This window comes from Lipotes vexillifer, unplaced genomic scaffold (genome assembly GCF_000442215.2).
Source record: "Lipotes vexillifer unplaced genomic scaffold, Lipotes_vexillifer_v1.1 scaffold951, whole genome shotgun sequence".
Taxonomy (NCBI): Eukaryota; Metazoa; Chordata; class Mammalia; order Artiodactyla; family Lipotidae; genus Lipotes; species Lipotes vexillifer.
Window position 1 is genome coordinate 2,157,268 of NW_006793664.1, and position 12,821 is coordinate 2,170,088.

At 36.0% G+C, this 12,821-nt stretch overlaps 1 protein-coding gene across 5 annotated transcripts in view; it reads right to left on the reverse strand.

Moving 5' to 3' along the window:
- The window catches only part of SORBS2 (sorbin and SH3 domain containing 2), a 322,092-nt gene that overhangs the window by 97,442 nt on the left and 211,829 nt on the right, over nt 1-12,821 (reverse strand). The gene's annotated exons all lie outside the window — the stretch shown is intronic.

Here is a 12,821-nt window from a genome sequence, read left to right on the forward strand (position 1 = left end):
GGCTTGTGCCCCGGTCCGGGAAGATCCCACATGCCGCGGAGCGGCTGGGCCCGTGAGCCATGGCCGCTGAGCCTGCGTGTCCGGAGCCTGTGCTCCGCAGCGGGAGGGGCCGCAGCGGTGAGAGGCCCGCGTACTGCAAAAATAAATTAATTAATTAATTTAAAAAAATTTAAAAAAAATAAGGTGGCCAGAATTTATAATTCTATTCAAGTTAAACTTCAATTATTATTGGTCTTATTATCCTAAACATAAACTTATGTTTTTGTTTAATGGTGACCATTAATGGATGAAAATGGGGTTTTCATTGTTAAAAATTAAATTGCTTTCATAAACATTTATAATAACAGTTTTTGTTCTCTAAGCCAGAAAGGATCACTGGCTGTTAAGCATCCTCTTCCAGAATTTTAATAAGCACTCTGAAATCATTACCTTACATTATTCAATTTATTATATTCAATTTGTTATAGAGTTAATTTACTACCAGGGAGTGTTTAATGTATTTAATATGTATGTTGAATAGTCAAAGAAGATAAGATTCATATATTTTTACAAAGATGCAAGAAATAAATGATTACTACAAAACCCACTTCTGTTTCAGTATCAGATATGGTGGTTTTTCCCATTGAAGTGTTTGCTGTATAACAACTGAGATTAATTAATTAGAAATGGTTGGGAAAATGGTGCTTGTTATAGAAGAACATTTTTTAATATTTGTATTATTTCTTGACGTGTGAGATGACTTAGTTCTTTCCCTGGCGTATTCTCTTAGCCCATTTTTAGAGTTTCTTACTTATCCATACCCTACAACCAAAGAGAAAGGATAGGCTATTCAGGAAGCAGTTCTTTTAAGAGGAAGAGCTCTCTGAAAGATGTTTAACCCTGGCCACTTTGCCTTGGCTCCTGAGTAGGGCCTGTTGTTAATGAACGTGAACTTCCCCTGTACCACACATTCAGTTTCCATGTGCATTAGCACTCTAACATCCGATAGTTAAAAAAATTTTAATCTATACCTCATGGATGAGTAGGGATAGGGTTGAAATGAAATTATCTGTCATGACCTGTCAAGAAAGACCTTCAGTAAATAAGTTTTTCTTCATTCTCTAAAAAGAGCACCAAATGAGCTTCCTGGCTTTCTTGTGTTTGCCTGTCAGGGTTCTGGCCCTGTCCTCTTTTCTGACCATTTCTCCGGTCCTCATATGTTCTGCTCTAGTCATCATTCATCGTTTTCTTTCAACATGGCCATCAAAGTTCACCTCTTATAGAAAGCCTGGTTCTATTTATTACTAATGTGAAATTCTAATAATAAAGTATTCAATTGGGAAGACTGGACAGCTACATCAAAAGAATCAAACTGGACTACTTGCTCACACCATGCACAATAAATTCAAAATGGATTAAAGACTTAAATGTAAGACCTGAAACCATAAAACTTCTAGAAGAAAATAGAGGCAGTATGCTCTTTGACACTGGCCTTCATAATATTTTTTTTGGATATGTCTCCTCAGGTAAGGGAAACAAAAGCAAAAATAAACAAATGGGACTACATCAAACTAAAAGCTTTTGCACAGCAAAGGAAACTATCAACAAAACATAAAGACCACCTACCAAATGGGAGAAGATATTTGCAAACAATTTATCTGATAAGGGGTTAATATCCAAAATATACAAAGAATTCATACAACTTAACATCAAAAAAAATCAAACAACCCAATTAAGAACGGGCAGAGGATTTGGATAGGCATTTTTCCAAAGAAGACGTACAGATGGCCAACAGGCACGTGAAAAGATGCACAACATCACTAATCATCAGGCAAATGCAAATCAAAACCACAATGAGATATCACCTCACACCTGTCAGAATAATTATTATCAAAAAGACAACAAATAACAAGTGTTGGCAAGGATGTGGAAAAAAGAGTGTACCCTCCTGCACTATTGGTGAGAATGTAAATTGTTGCATCCACTATGGAAAGAGTATGGAGATTCCTCAGAAGATTAAAAATAGAACTACCATAAGATCCAGCAATTCCACTCCTGGGTATTTATCCAAAGAAAACAAAAGCACTAATTAGTAAAGATATACACACTGCTATGTTTGTTGCAGCATTATTTACAATAGCTAAGATATGGAAGCCAACCAAGCACCCATCCATACATTAATGGATGAAGAAGATGTGGTATATATGTACAATGGAATATTACTCAGCCATAAAAAAGAACGAAATCTTGCCATTTGTGACAACGTGGGTGGAACTAGAGGGTATAAGTGAAGTAAGTCAGGCAGAGAGACACAAATACTGTATGATTTCACTTATATGTGGAATCTAAAAAACAAAACAGGGAATTCCCTGGCGGTCCATGGTTAGGACTCTGCACTTTCACTGCCAAGGGCGTGGGTTCAGTCTCTGGTCAGGGAACTAAGATCCCACAAGCTGCGCAACATGGCCAAAAAAAAATTTTTTTTAATAATTTAAAAAACGAAAACAAATGAACAAACATAACAAAACATAAGCAATCACAGATACAGAGAACAAACAGGTGGTTGCCAAAGGGGAGGGGGGGTTGGGGGAAGAGAGAAATAGGTGAGGAAGATTCAGAGGTACAGACTTCCAAGCTGCAAAGTAAAGATGTCACAGGTATGAAATGTACAGTGTGGGGAATATAGTTAATAATTATGTAATATCTTTGTATGGTGACAGATAGTAACTAGACTTAATGTCATGATCATTTTGAAATGTGTAGAAATATCGAATCACTATGTTGTGTAACAGAAACTGACATAGTGTTGTAGGTCACCTATACCTCAAAAACAAACAAATGAACAAACAGACTCATAGAAAAAGAGATCAGATTTGTGGTTGCCAGAGGCAGGGAGTAGGGGGAGGGGGAGTTGGATGAAGGAAGTCAAAAAGTACAAACTTCCAGTTATAAGATAAATAAGTACTAGGGATGTAATGTACAACATGATAAATATAATGAACACTGCTTTATGTTATATATGAAAGCTGTTGAGAGAAAATCCTAAGATTTCTCATCACATTGAAAAATATATTATTTTCTGTTTCTTTAATTTTGTATCTCTATGAGATGATGGATGTTCACTAACTTATTTTGGTCATCATTTCACGATGTATGTAAGTCAAATCATTATGCTGTTTACCTTAAACTTATACAAGTGCTGTATGTCAATTATATCTCAATAAACTGGAAAAAAGTTATTTAAACCTACAAAAATTTTAAAATGTGAACACCAGCTAATTATAATGATACCTTCTACCCCAGGGTAGGGGGAGAAATGGGGAAATAAAATAGCATGGAAAAAAATACACATAAATGATATGAGATGTATATATGAACCAAGAAGAGAAGGATTTTATCTTTTTTACACCTAGATTGAATTACTAATACCCGGTACTCAATAAATACTAAAACAAATGAGCATATAGAATGGATAAAATCACAGTACTGATGTTCATCCCAATTTATATTTTAGAGCTATAAACTGAAAACAACACAGATGACATCCTCATTATGTAGTGTTTTGGTATCACCTGATTGTGTATAGTGTCACATTCTTGCCCATCCACCCTGGAAGGACACTGCAGCAGTGTAGGAGAAGCAGGGCGGGAGTATTGTGTACAGTTGCCACATCTAGGACTGGGAGAATTACCACAATGTTACACTGAATTTTACGGTAAAATTTCACAGGCCAATTGACATTAAATAGTGAATGAAAGAAACTTTATTATGATGAGTTTTATCTCTTATTTTTCAGCTGGTGTAAATAAAGAGGCACATTTCTATTTTCTTTTTCAGAATACAAAAATAAATGTGGTACATAGCTAAGTATGTAGCCTTAATACCTAATGCAGCCTACTTGGTAGCCTTAATTCCGCCTGGATTGAAGGGATGCCAATGAAGTCAGGGAAGAAGGCAGTGGTCAGTGCAGGAGCCTTGAGAAAACTCCATCAGATGTATTTATTTTAATGTCTCAGTAGCAAAACTCCTAATACGTTAACCTTAAATGGACAAAATAAATGGAAAAGTAAAGCCTCGGGGGATGTCTGTGACCACGGCTGAGGCAACTGCTAAAACAAGAAGGAATAAACAAGTCTCCAGAAAAATGAGGACTGTAAAGACATTTCCCAAATTCTAGTTATCACTCCTTTTCAAAACACTTGATGTTTAAAACTGTTTTAAGTTTTAAAACTGAATGACAAAGACAGTGTTTGAGCTGGAACAATACTGATTGATAAAGAAAACATCAAACAGAAGGAAAGTTAACTCTCAGAACACAAAACCTGCTACTCTAATAATGTTTTTATACCAAGTTAGGGAACTAAAAATCAGCATTTGTTGTTTGAATTCAAATGCCGATATTTACAAAATATCTGACACTGAAAAATGTAAAATAGGATTAACGGGAACAAAGAAAGGCGCCACAAATCCTTGAGCTTTTCATCTTTAAAGTGATGTATCCTGTTACTTATAAGTGTAACACGTGAAGTTTTTTAACTTCGCATTGTTTTAGATGTCAAAATGTGAAATGACTAACTTCCTAATCAGGCAAGACATTTTCCAAGTTTTAAAAGAAAAGCCACAGTGATTGAGCTCTGCAGAAGAACCCGAAACCGAAGGCTTCTTGGGTGACTAATAAAAATGCATGATTCTATTTCCATTATTTGTACTAAAGCCATTAACAAGTCCACAACTGAGAACTCTCTTTAGACAGTTTGAACTAAAGCGAATCCAATCTCTTTTGTTCTGTTCTGAAAAAGTGTCTTTGATTGTACTTACATAACAAGCACAGATTATTCTGGAAAGCATCAAATTCCTGGAGTGTTTGCATGCTACTAGGAGAGACAGTATTTCAAGTATTCTCTTAAATTGGAATTGAACCAGGTCCAAGACTATGAAAACTGACCATAAAATGCAGACTACCTTGAACCCCAGCAGATAATCCACAGAGCAAAAACTGTCTGTACAATAGAGTATCAAAATGGTATTCAACAGGTGGAGCAGAGATGTATTTACTTAAGTTCAGTTCTTGCTGAAGTTTTTATATAAAAGGCAACATTGTATGTATCCAATTTGTGTATAGCAATGGATTTGTTTTTCTCATAGGTCAGAGTAGGGTTCTTTCCCAATATGCATTGGCAGTAGATTGTGCTGGTTGTTCGTGCATGGATAAGACATGATTTGGGGGCTATGGTCTTTTAATTCTGCTTGAATTTCAGTGATCAGATCTCTCTTTTGCTTTTTTTTTTTTTTTTTTTTTTTTTTTTTTTTTATGGATCAGAGTCGGCTTTATTTCCAACATGCGTATGACAACAGGTTGGGTAATTTAAGTTTTGAATGAGGATCCCAAGATGTTTGATTGTTCATTCATGGGCACCAACATGACTTTGTGCCCATAATCTTGTAATTCTGCTTGAAATCTTTTGCTTATGAGGCATCCCATTCTGAAGAGGACCAGAGGCAAATTCCCTCCTCAATTTTGGCCAAGAATTCCGTGTTAGTCATTTTGTTTTTGTAGACTTGATTTAAAGCACCAAGGCCAGCTATACAACTATAGGACTACATTTTAGCTCAGCTAATGTTAGGAGTTTAAGATTGGAGCCCAAAAGATTTTCCATGGAATAATTTTTATCCAGTAAATTGCTAGGTTATTTTAAAATTATTCTATTCACAGTTCATATATAATTCAGAAAAAAGGACTCACAGATAGTCAAAGTGGTGGGAAAACATTGAGGGATGTTAGATTTCTTAGAGATATTTTAAACACAAGAATAAAAATACGGTGCATATTAATTTTATGCACCAGATTTTAGCCTGAATTTACTTTGAAATGGTATATGTACCACTCTTTCTGCATAAACTACCCTGAGTGGTCAAATCCTTTCTCTCTCTGTGGTAGGATTAGCCGTATTCATAAACGCCAAATGATTTCACTTTTCAATTATAGCCAAATGACTTAATTTAGGTTGTTGACATTTATCTTTAGTTATCTTTTCTAATATATTAATGTGCTGCTTTGAAATGTTCACAGGAAATACCCTAAGTAGTTTATTATGTCCTTTACAGTCCCTGAGCTTAGAAAAATGAGAATCCACGTCTCCCCCTTTTCTGAATGGTTTCTCTAAGTTGACAGCCGGTATATGACGGCAACTCAGGGACTCCTTTGCCTCTGAGTGGGTGGTACAAATCATCTCAGTCAATAATGAGGGCAGTCTCCACATAAGGACTTAAATCCCTCCCAACATTCCTGAGCTAATGGTGCCTGAAGATGGGTCCTTAGTATTCAGAAGCCAAATCATCCACAGCATTTATATGTGAATGCTGGGATCAGAACACAAGTAACATCATTTTTAGGAATAAGGCAAAATCATTACTGTGAATAATGATGAATGAAAGGACACGAGGCCATTGACAATTTTCATAAAAAATACAAAGTGTTCTTTTTATTTATACCAAATTTCATTATACCTGGAAAAATTTCCTGAAGAGCACCATATGTTTTTCAAGGAAACTAGCAATTTTCTTTCTGAGACTTTACGATGCAAGCTAGTCAAAATGCGTGTAGATTTTCTGTAAAATGTATACTAGTTAGAAGTCAACCCTGGTAGATAATTTTCTTTCTGATGCTATTTCAAAGCCTCAAAGTCTGTGGTTTACTCTCTTTTTTAATTATAAAAGAATACTGGTTTCTTTTTGCACTAAACTGTCATGTGGTTTAATATTGCTCAAGTATCCTGCTTTCATGGTATCTTTTACTTTTATACTGCAATACTTAAGGATGATTATAGGATACATCTAAGCACTTACAAATGCATTTTTTCTAAGACAAAATTATTGATCAACTTGATAGTAAAGTACTAGAAAATTTCCATTGGTTTCTATTCTATAAATCAAAAGCCGTGTATTCCTAATGAAAATAAACCAGAACCTTAATGTGGATCTGGTGAGTCAGGCACATCATCAAAGAAACATAGAAAGAATTAGACTATAGAAATACATGTTACAGGTGAACTGAATAGTGTTGGAAGGATAGGTCTTGAAGTCAAGTGCACCTGGATTCAAATCCAGTTTTGCCCATTTCCAGCCATCTAAATGATTTATAGCAAAATCATTATCATCTTCGGCAGTAGCAACAGCAGCAAGATCAAACCCCTCCCCCCAATGCAGCAAACCATCCCCGAACTGGATAACTGGCGTCATGCCCAGTCACCAATATTTTGAATATTTTGAGACAGACTTTTACCTTTGATTGAGTCATAAGAGTATAATCTAGACTTTCCTGAAAACACACAGACTATATTTTATTGCTTTAAATTAAACTAAGCCACCACAGTTCGTAAAGTTTATTTGTATGTATTTTCCCATTACTCAATTATTCCATGCCCAACTTAGCAACATACTGGAATTGAAAAGGAATTCTGCTTTCCAGGCAGCTTTTCTTTCCTCCTTAAACAGAGCCTTCTTTTAGCAAAGTTCTCCCCCTGCCCCACCACCACTGCAGTGAATAAGAGGAGACAGACCTAAAGAAATGGTTCAATCAAACACTTGCCTCCTATGCCAGCTACGTCATTGCTATTGAACCTAAGGGAAAGTGACACTTAAAGGTCGTGACAATTAGCCTTTAAAAAAAGACTTTCCATTACCTTTGACAGCTTATAACCCAAGGTGATGGTTGGAGGAAAGAGATGTCTGTAAAATGTCACATAAAGAATTGTGTGGCAGATTGCAGAGTGATGGCATCCTGATGACAGCCATTCCTGTTTAGTTCACTAAGTGAAAGTATCTCCCCTGCTTTCCACCATTGCAGAGAGTACCATAAATTTTTACTTTGAGGAGCAAATCTTTGATCTTTGAAAAAAAAACGTTTACTTCTTTCTTTCTGATTTGGAAGAAGTAAAACTGTCTCTATTTGCAGATGACATGATATTACATATAGAAAACCCTAAACATTCCACAAAAAAACTGTTAGAACTAATAAATGAATTCGGTAAAGTTGCAGGATAGAAAATCAATGTGCAAAAATCAGTTGCATTTCTATACACTAATAATAAAATATCAGAAAGAAATTAAGAAAATAATCCCATTTAAAAATGCATCAAAAAGAACAAAATACATAGGAATAAATGAAACCAAGGAGGTGAAAGATCCGTACACTAAAAACTGTAAGACATTGATGGAAGAAAAGGAAGAGGAAATGGAAGAAGAGATAAATAAATGGAAAGCTATTTCAGGCTCACGGATTGGAAGAATAGTGTTAAAATGTCCGTACTACCCAAAATAATCTACAGATTCAGTGCAATCCCTACCAAAATTCCAATGGCATTTTTCACAGAAATAGAAAAAACAGTTCTAAAATTTGTGTGAAATCACAAAAATCCAAATGAATAGCCAAAGCAATCTTGAGAAAGAAGAATGAAACTAGAGGCATCACACTTCCTGATTTCAAACTATATTACAAAGCTATAGAAAAAAAAAATATGGCATTGGCATAAAAACAGACACATAGACAAATGGAACAGAATAGAGAGCCCAGAAATAAACCCATGCAAATATGGTCAATTAATTTATGACAAAGGAGCCAAGAACATATGATGGGGAAAGGATAGTCTCTTCAGTGGTGCTGGGAAAACTGGCCAGCCACATGCAAAAGAATGAAACTGGACCGCTATCTTATACCATATACAAAAATCAACTCAAAGTGGACTAAAGACATGAATGTAAGACCTAAAACCATAAAACACCCAGAAGAAAACATAAGGCATAAGCTTGACTTTGGTCTTGGCAATGATTTCTTGTATTTGACAACAAAAGCAAGGCGACAAAAGCAAAAATAAGCCAGTAAGAGTACATCAAACTAAAAACTTCCGCATAGCAAAAGATATCGTCACAAAAGGAAAAGACAAGCTGCAGAATGGGAGACAATATCTGTAAGTCGTATATCCGATAAAAGGTTGATATCCAAAATATTTAAAGAACTCATACAACTCAACTGCAAAAAGCCAAAAACCAAACTAAAATAAAACTCAAAAAACCGAATTGATTTAAAAACGGGCAGAGGAACTGAACAGACGTTTTTCCAAAGAAGGACATGCAGTGGCCAACAGGTACGTGAAAATGTGCGTAACATTACTAATCATCAGGGGAATGCAAATCAAGACCACAGTGAGATTTCACTTCACACCTGTTAGAATGGCTATTATCAAAACGACAAGAGAGAACAATTGCTGGTGAAAATGTGGGGAAAAGGAAACCCTTGTGCTCTGTTGGTGGGAATAAATTGGTACAGGTACTACGGGAAAAAATATGGAAGTTCCTCAGAAAATTAAAAATAGAACTATCATGTGATCCAGCAATTCCACTTCAGGGTATAAATCCAAAGGAAATGAAAACAGAATATTGAAGAGATATCTGCACTCCCATGTTCACTGCAGCATTATTCACAATAGTCAGGATATGGAAACAACTTATGTGTCTACCAACTGACGAATGGATAAAGATGCGGTACATTTACACAATGGAATATTTATTCAACCGTGAGAAAGAAGGAAATCTTGTCGTTTGTGACAACTTGGATGAACCTTGAGGGTATTATGCTAAGCAAAATAAGTAAGAGAAAGACAAATACTGTGTGGTATCCCTTATGTGTGGAATCTAAAAAAGAAAAAAAGTCAAATCCATAGAAACAGAGAGTAGGAAAGTGGTTGCCAGGGGCTGTGGGGGGTGGGGGAAATGGGGAGAGTTTGGTAAAAATGCACAAACTTTCAGCTATAAGATAAATAAGGTCTGAGGATCTAATGTAAAACATGATGACCATGATTGATAACACTGTACTGTATAATTGAAATTTGTTAAGAGAGTAGAACTTAAATGTTCTCACCAAAAAAAAAAAAAAAAAAGATTAATATGTGAAGTGATGGATGTGTTAACTAGATGGGGAGAATCCTTCCACAGTGTATACATATATCATCACTATGTACACTTTAAATATGTTACAACTGTATACGTCAATTATAACTTCCATAAAGTTGAAATTTTAAAATGTTAATAACAGTTATGTTCAATGTAAAAAAATTGAAAATAAAAGAACCATTTTTTAAAAATTTGAGCTTTGCTAAATATCCTTTTTTTAAAAATTAAAAAACTTTTTGTATTGAAGTATAGTTGATTTACAATGCTGTATTAATTTCTGCTGTACAGCAAACTGACTGAGTTATATACATTTATAGATTTTTTAAATATTCTTTTCCATATGGCTTATCCCAGGATATTGAATATAGTTCCATGAGCTATACATTAGGATCTTGTTGTTTATTTATAAATTTCCTCCTATTTTTAATTTTAAAACCTTTCTTTGGGCTTCCCTTGTGGCGCAGTGGTTAAGAATCCACCTGCCAATGCAGGGGACACGGGTTCGAGCCCTGGTCCGGGAAGATCCCACATGCCATGGAGCAACTAAGCCCGTGCGCCACAACTACTGAGCCTGCGCTCTAGAGCCCGCGAGCCACAACTACTGAGCCTGCGTGCCGCAACTACTGAAGCCCGCGTGCCTAGAGCCTGTGCTCCGCAACAAGAGAAGCCACCGCAATGAGAAGCCTGCGCACCACAATGAAGAGTAGCCCCCGCTCGCCACAACTAGAGAAAGCCTGCGCCTGGTAATGAAGACCCAACGCAGCCAAAAATAAATAAATTAATTAAATTTTTTAAAAAACCTCTCATTTTAATTTTTATATATTGATATCACAAATCATTGGATATAAAAAGAAATTATGTAATCTAGTTTAGTTTTATATATATCATATTTAGACTTTAAGTGGAAGCAAACATTAAATGCTGTGGCAGTAATAAAGACGTATCATTTTATGTGTGTTTTATTTCTTAAACCACAACTTCTGAAAAGGACCTTGGATCAATCATCTTGATTTTTAGATTAGGCTTTTGAGGATAAGAGAAATGACTGCTCCAAGATCAAACAGTAAAAAGCTGACCCTCAAAAATGACTTAGCTTTCCTGACTGGTAGTGAAAAAAAGGCGTCTCCTTTTAAGGCACCTTGAAATGTCAACTGAAATCAAGATAATTCCCCTCAACACATTACAGTTAATTATAATACATTACATTAGGCATAGTTGCCTAATTGAGTGCTGATATGTTGGGAGTTCCAGGAGAGAAGGAGGTGTGGTACGAGGCAGGCCTGGCTGATGAATAAGTAAGGGCTGTTAGCAGAGGACCATAGGATTTATTCTTGTAGAACTAATATGGAAATAATGGTTGCTTATGACAAGGATTTCTTTTGCCCGACGACTGCACAAGCCCAAATACAAGGCTCTATTTAGACTTAAGCCTAGACCAATAGCTATTGCTATATTTTTTTTCAGAAAACGTCAGGACTTTAAGTTGAGAATGTTTTTTTAATGTATTTCCATGGCAATGTTATTTTATGAAATAACTGTTAAATAATCCTGCTTATTGTTAATTGACTATTAAAGAAACAGTCATATTTTTTCTTTTGATTGAATGAACACACCTGCTTCCTGAACACCTGAAATAACGTTTACATAACTTAGCAAGGGCAAAAGCCTGCTGTATACCGCCAGTAGTGGTACAAACCTGTGTTTGTGTGTGCCTCAGATATGAAATGGTGAAACTCTGCTTGCTACGTGGAATTTGAATTTTGGGGGGGTGATGGTGATAAGAAATTTGCTCTAATTTGGTCATTTAACATTTAAAGAGTATTTCTCTTGCAAAGTTTATTTAGAATGAAAATGTGTCTCAAGTCACTTCACATATACCTTAAGGTCATTGGACTAATTTGTGAAAATCCAAGGAAGAAAATAAGGGACCATTGGGGGAAAATACTGTCTCTGAAGAAATTTTGAATCTATTAAAATTTGAACCTTTTGATATTTTTGTTGGCAAAAATATCAAAAAGTGGGCAGCTTATGACACTATTCATTTGGAGCCAATGAAAATAGAAAATAAAGATAGATATCTTCCCTTTTCATTGTTAAAATTATTTATTTCTGTAATATTTGGAGTGCAAACGTAGTTCACTAGACCTTTAGCGAGAAGTCTGGCAAAATTCTTCATGACATCTCTAGGTACTAACTGTCAAAGTGTTAGGTGGAATTAGAGGTGAATGAAAAATCATTTTCAGTAGTGCCTTTCCCTGCCTATGTATCTTCAACATTTTTATTTTGGGGAAGAACACCTGGCATGTTCTACAGAAGGCATACATGCGAGAGAGGATAGGTAATAAGTAGAAAGACAGATTATCTTGACAGGCTGAATTAAACTTCAACAGGGATAAATAAGTCTCGCAATTTAGCTAAACCAAATTATTTCATGATTAGGTTGAAAGGATTGATTTCTCAAAACTTTATCTGAAATACATCTAGGAGTTTCAGTGAGCTGTGAGCTCAGTGTGACATAGTGCTTTAAAACACAATTATATGGGCTTCCCTGGTGGCGCAGTGGTTGAGAGTCCGCCTGCCGATGCAGGGGACACGGGTTCGTGCCCCGGTCCGGGAAGATCCCACATGCCGCAGAGCGGTTGGGCCCGTGAGCCATGGCCGCTGCGCCTGCGCGTCCGGAGCCTGTGCTCCGCCACAGGAGAGGCCGCAACAGTGAGAGACCCGCGTACCGCAAAAAAACAAAACAAAACAAAACAATTATATAAAAATGAACAGTGGTTGCAGAAATCAAGGAAGATTATGATCCCACTTTTATGGCCATGTTGGCACCTCCTCACTGCAATTTAAAAATGTCATCTTTTTGCTGTTGTCCATGAACCAACTTGGTATGGATG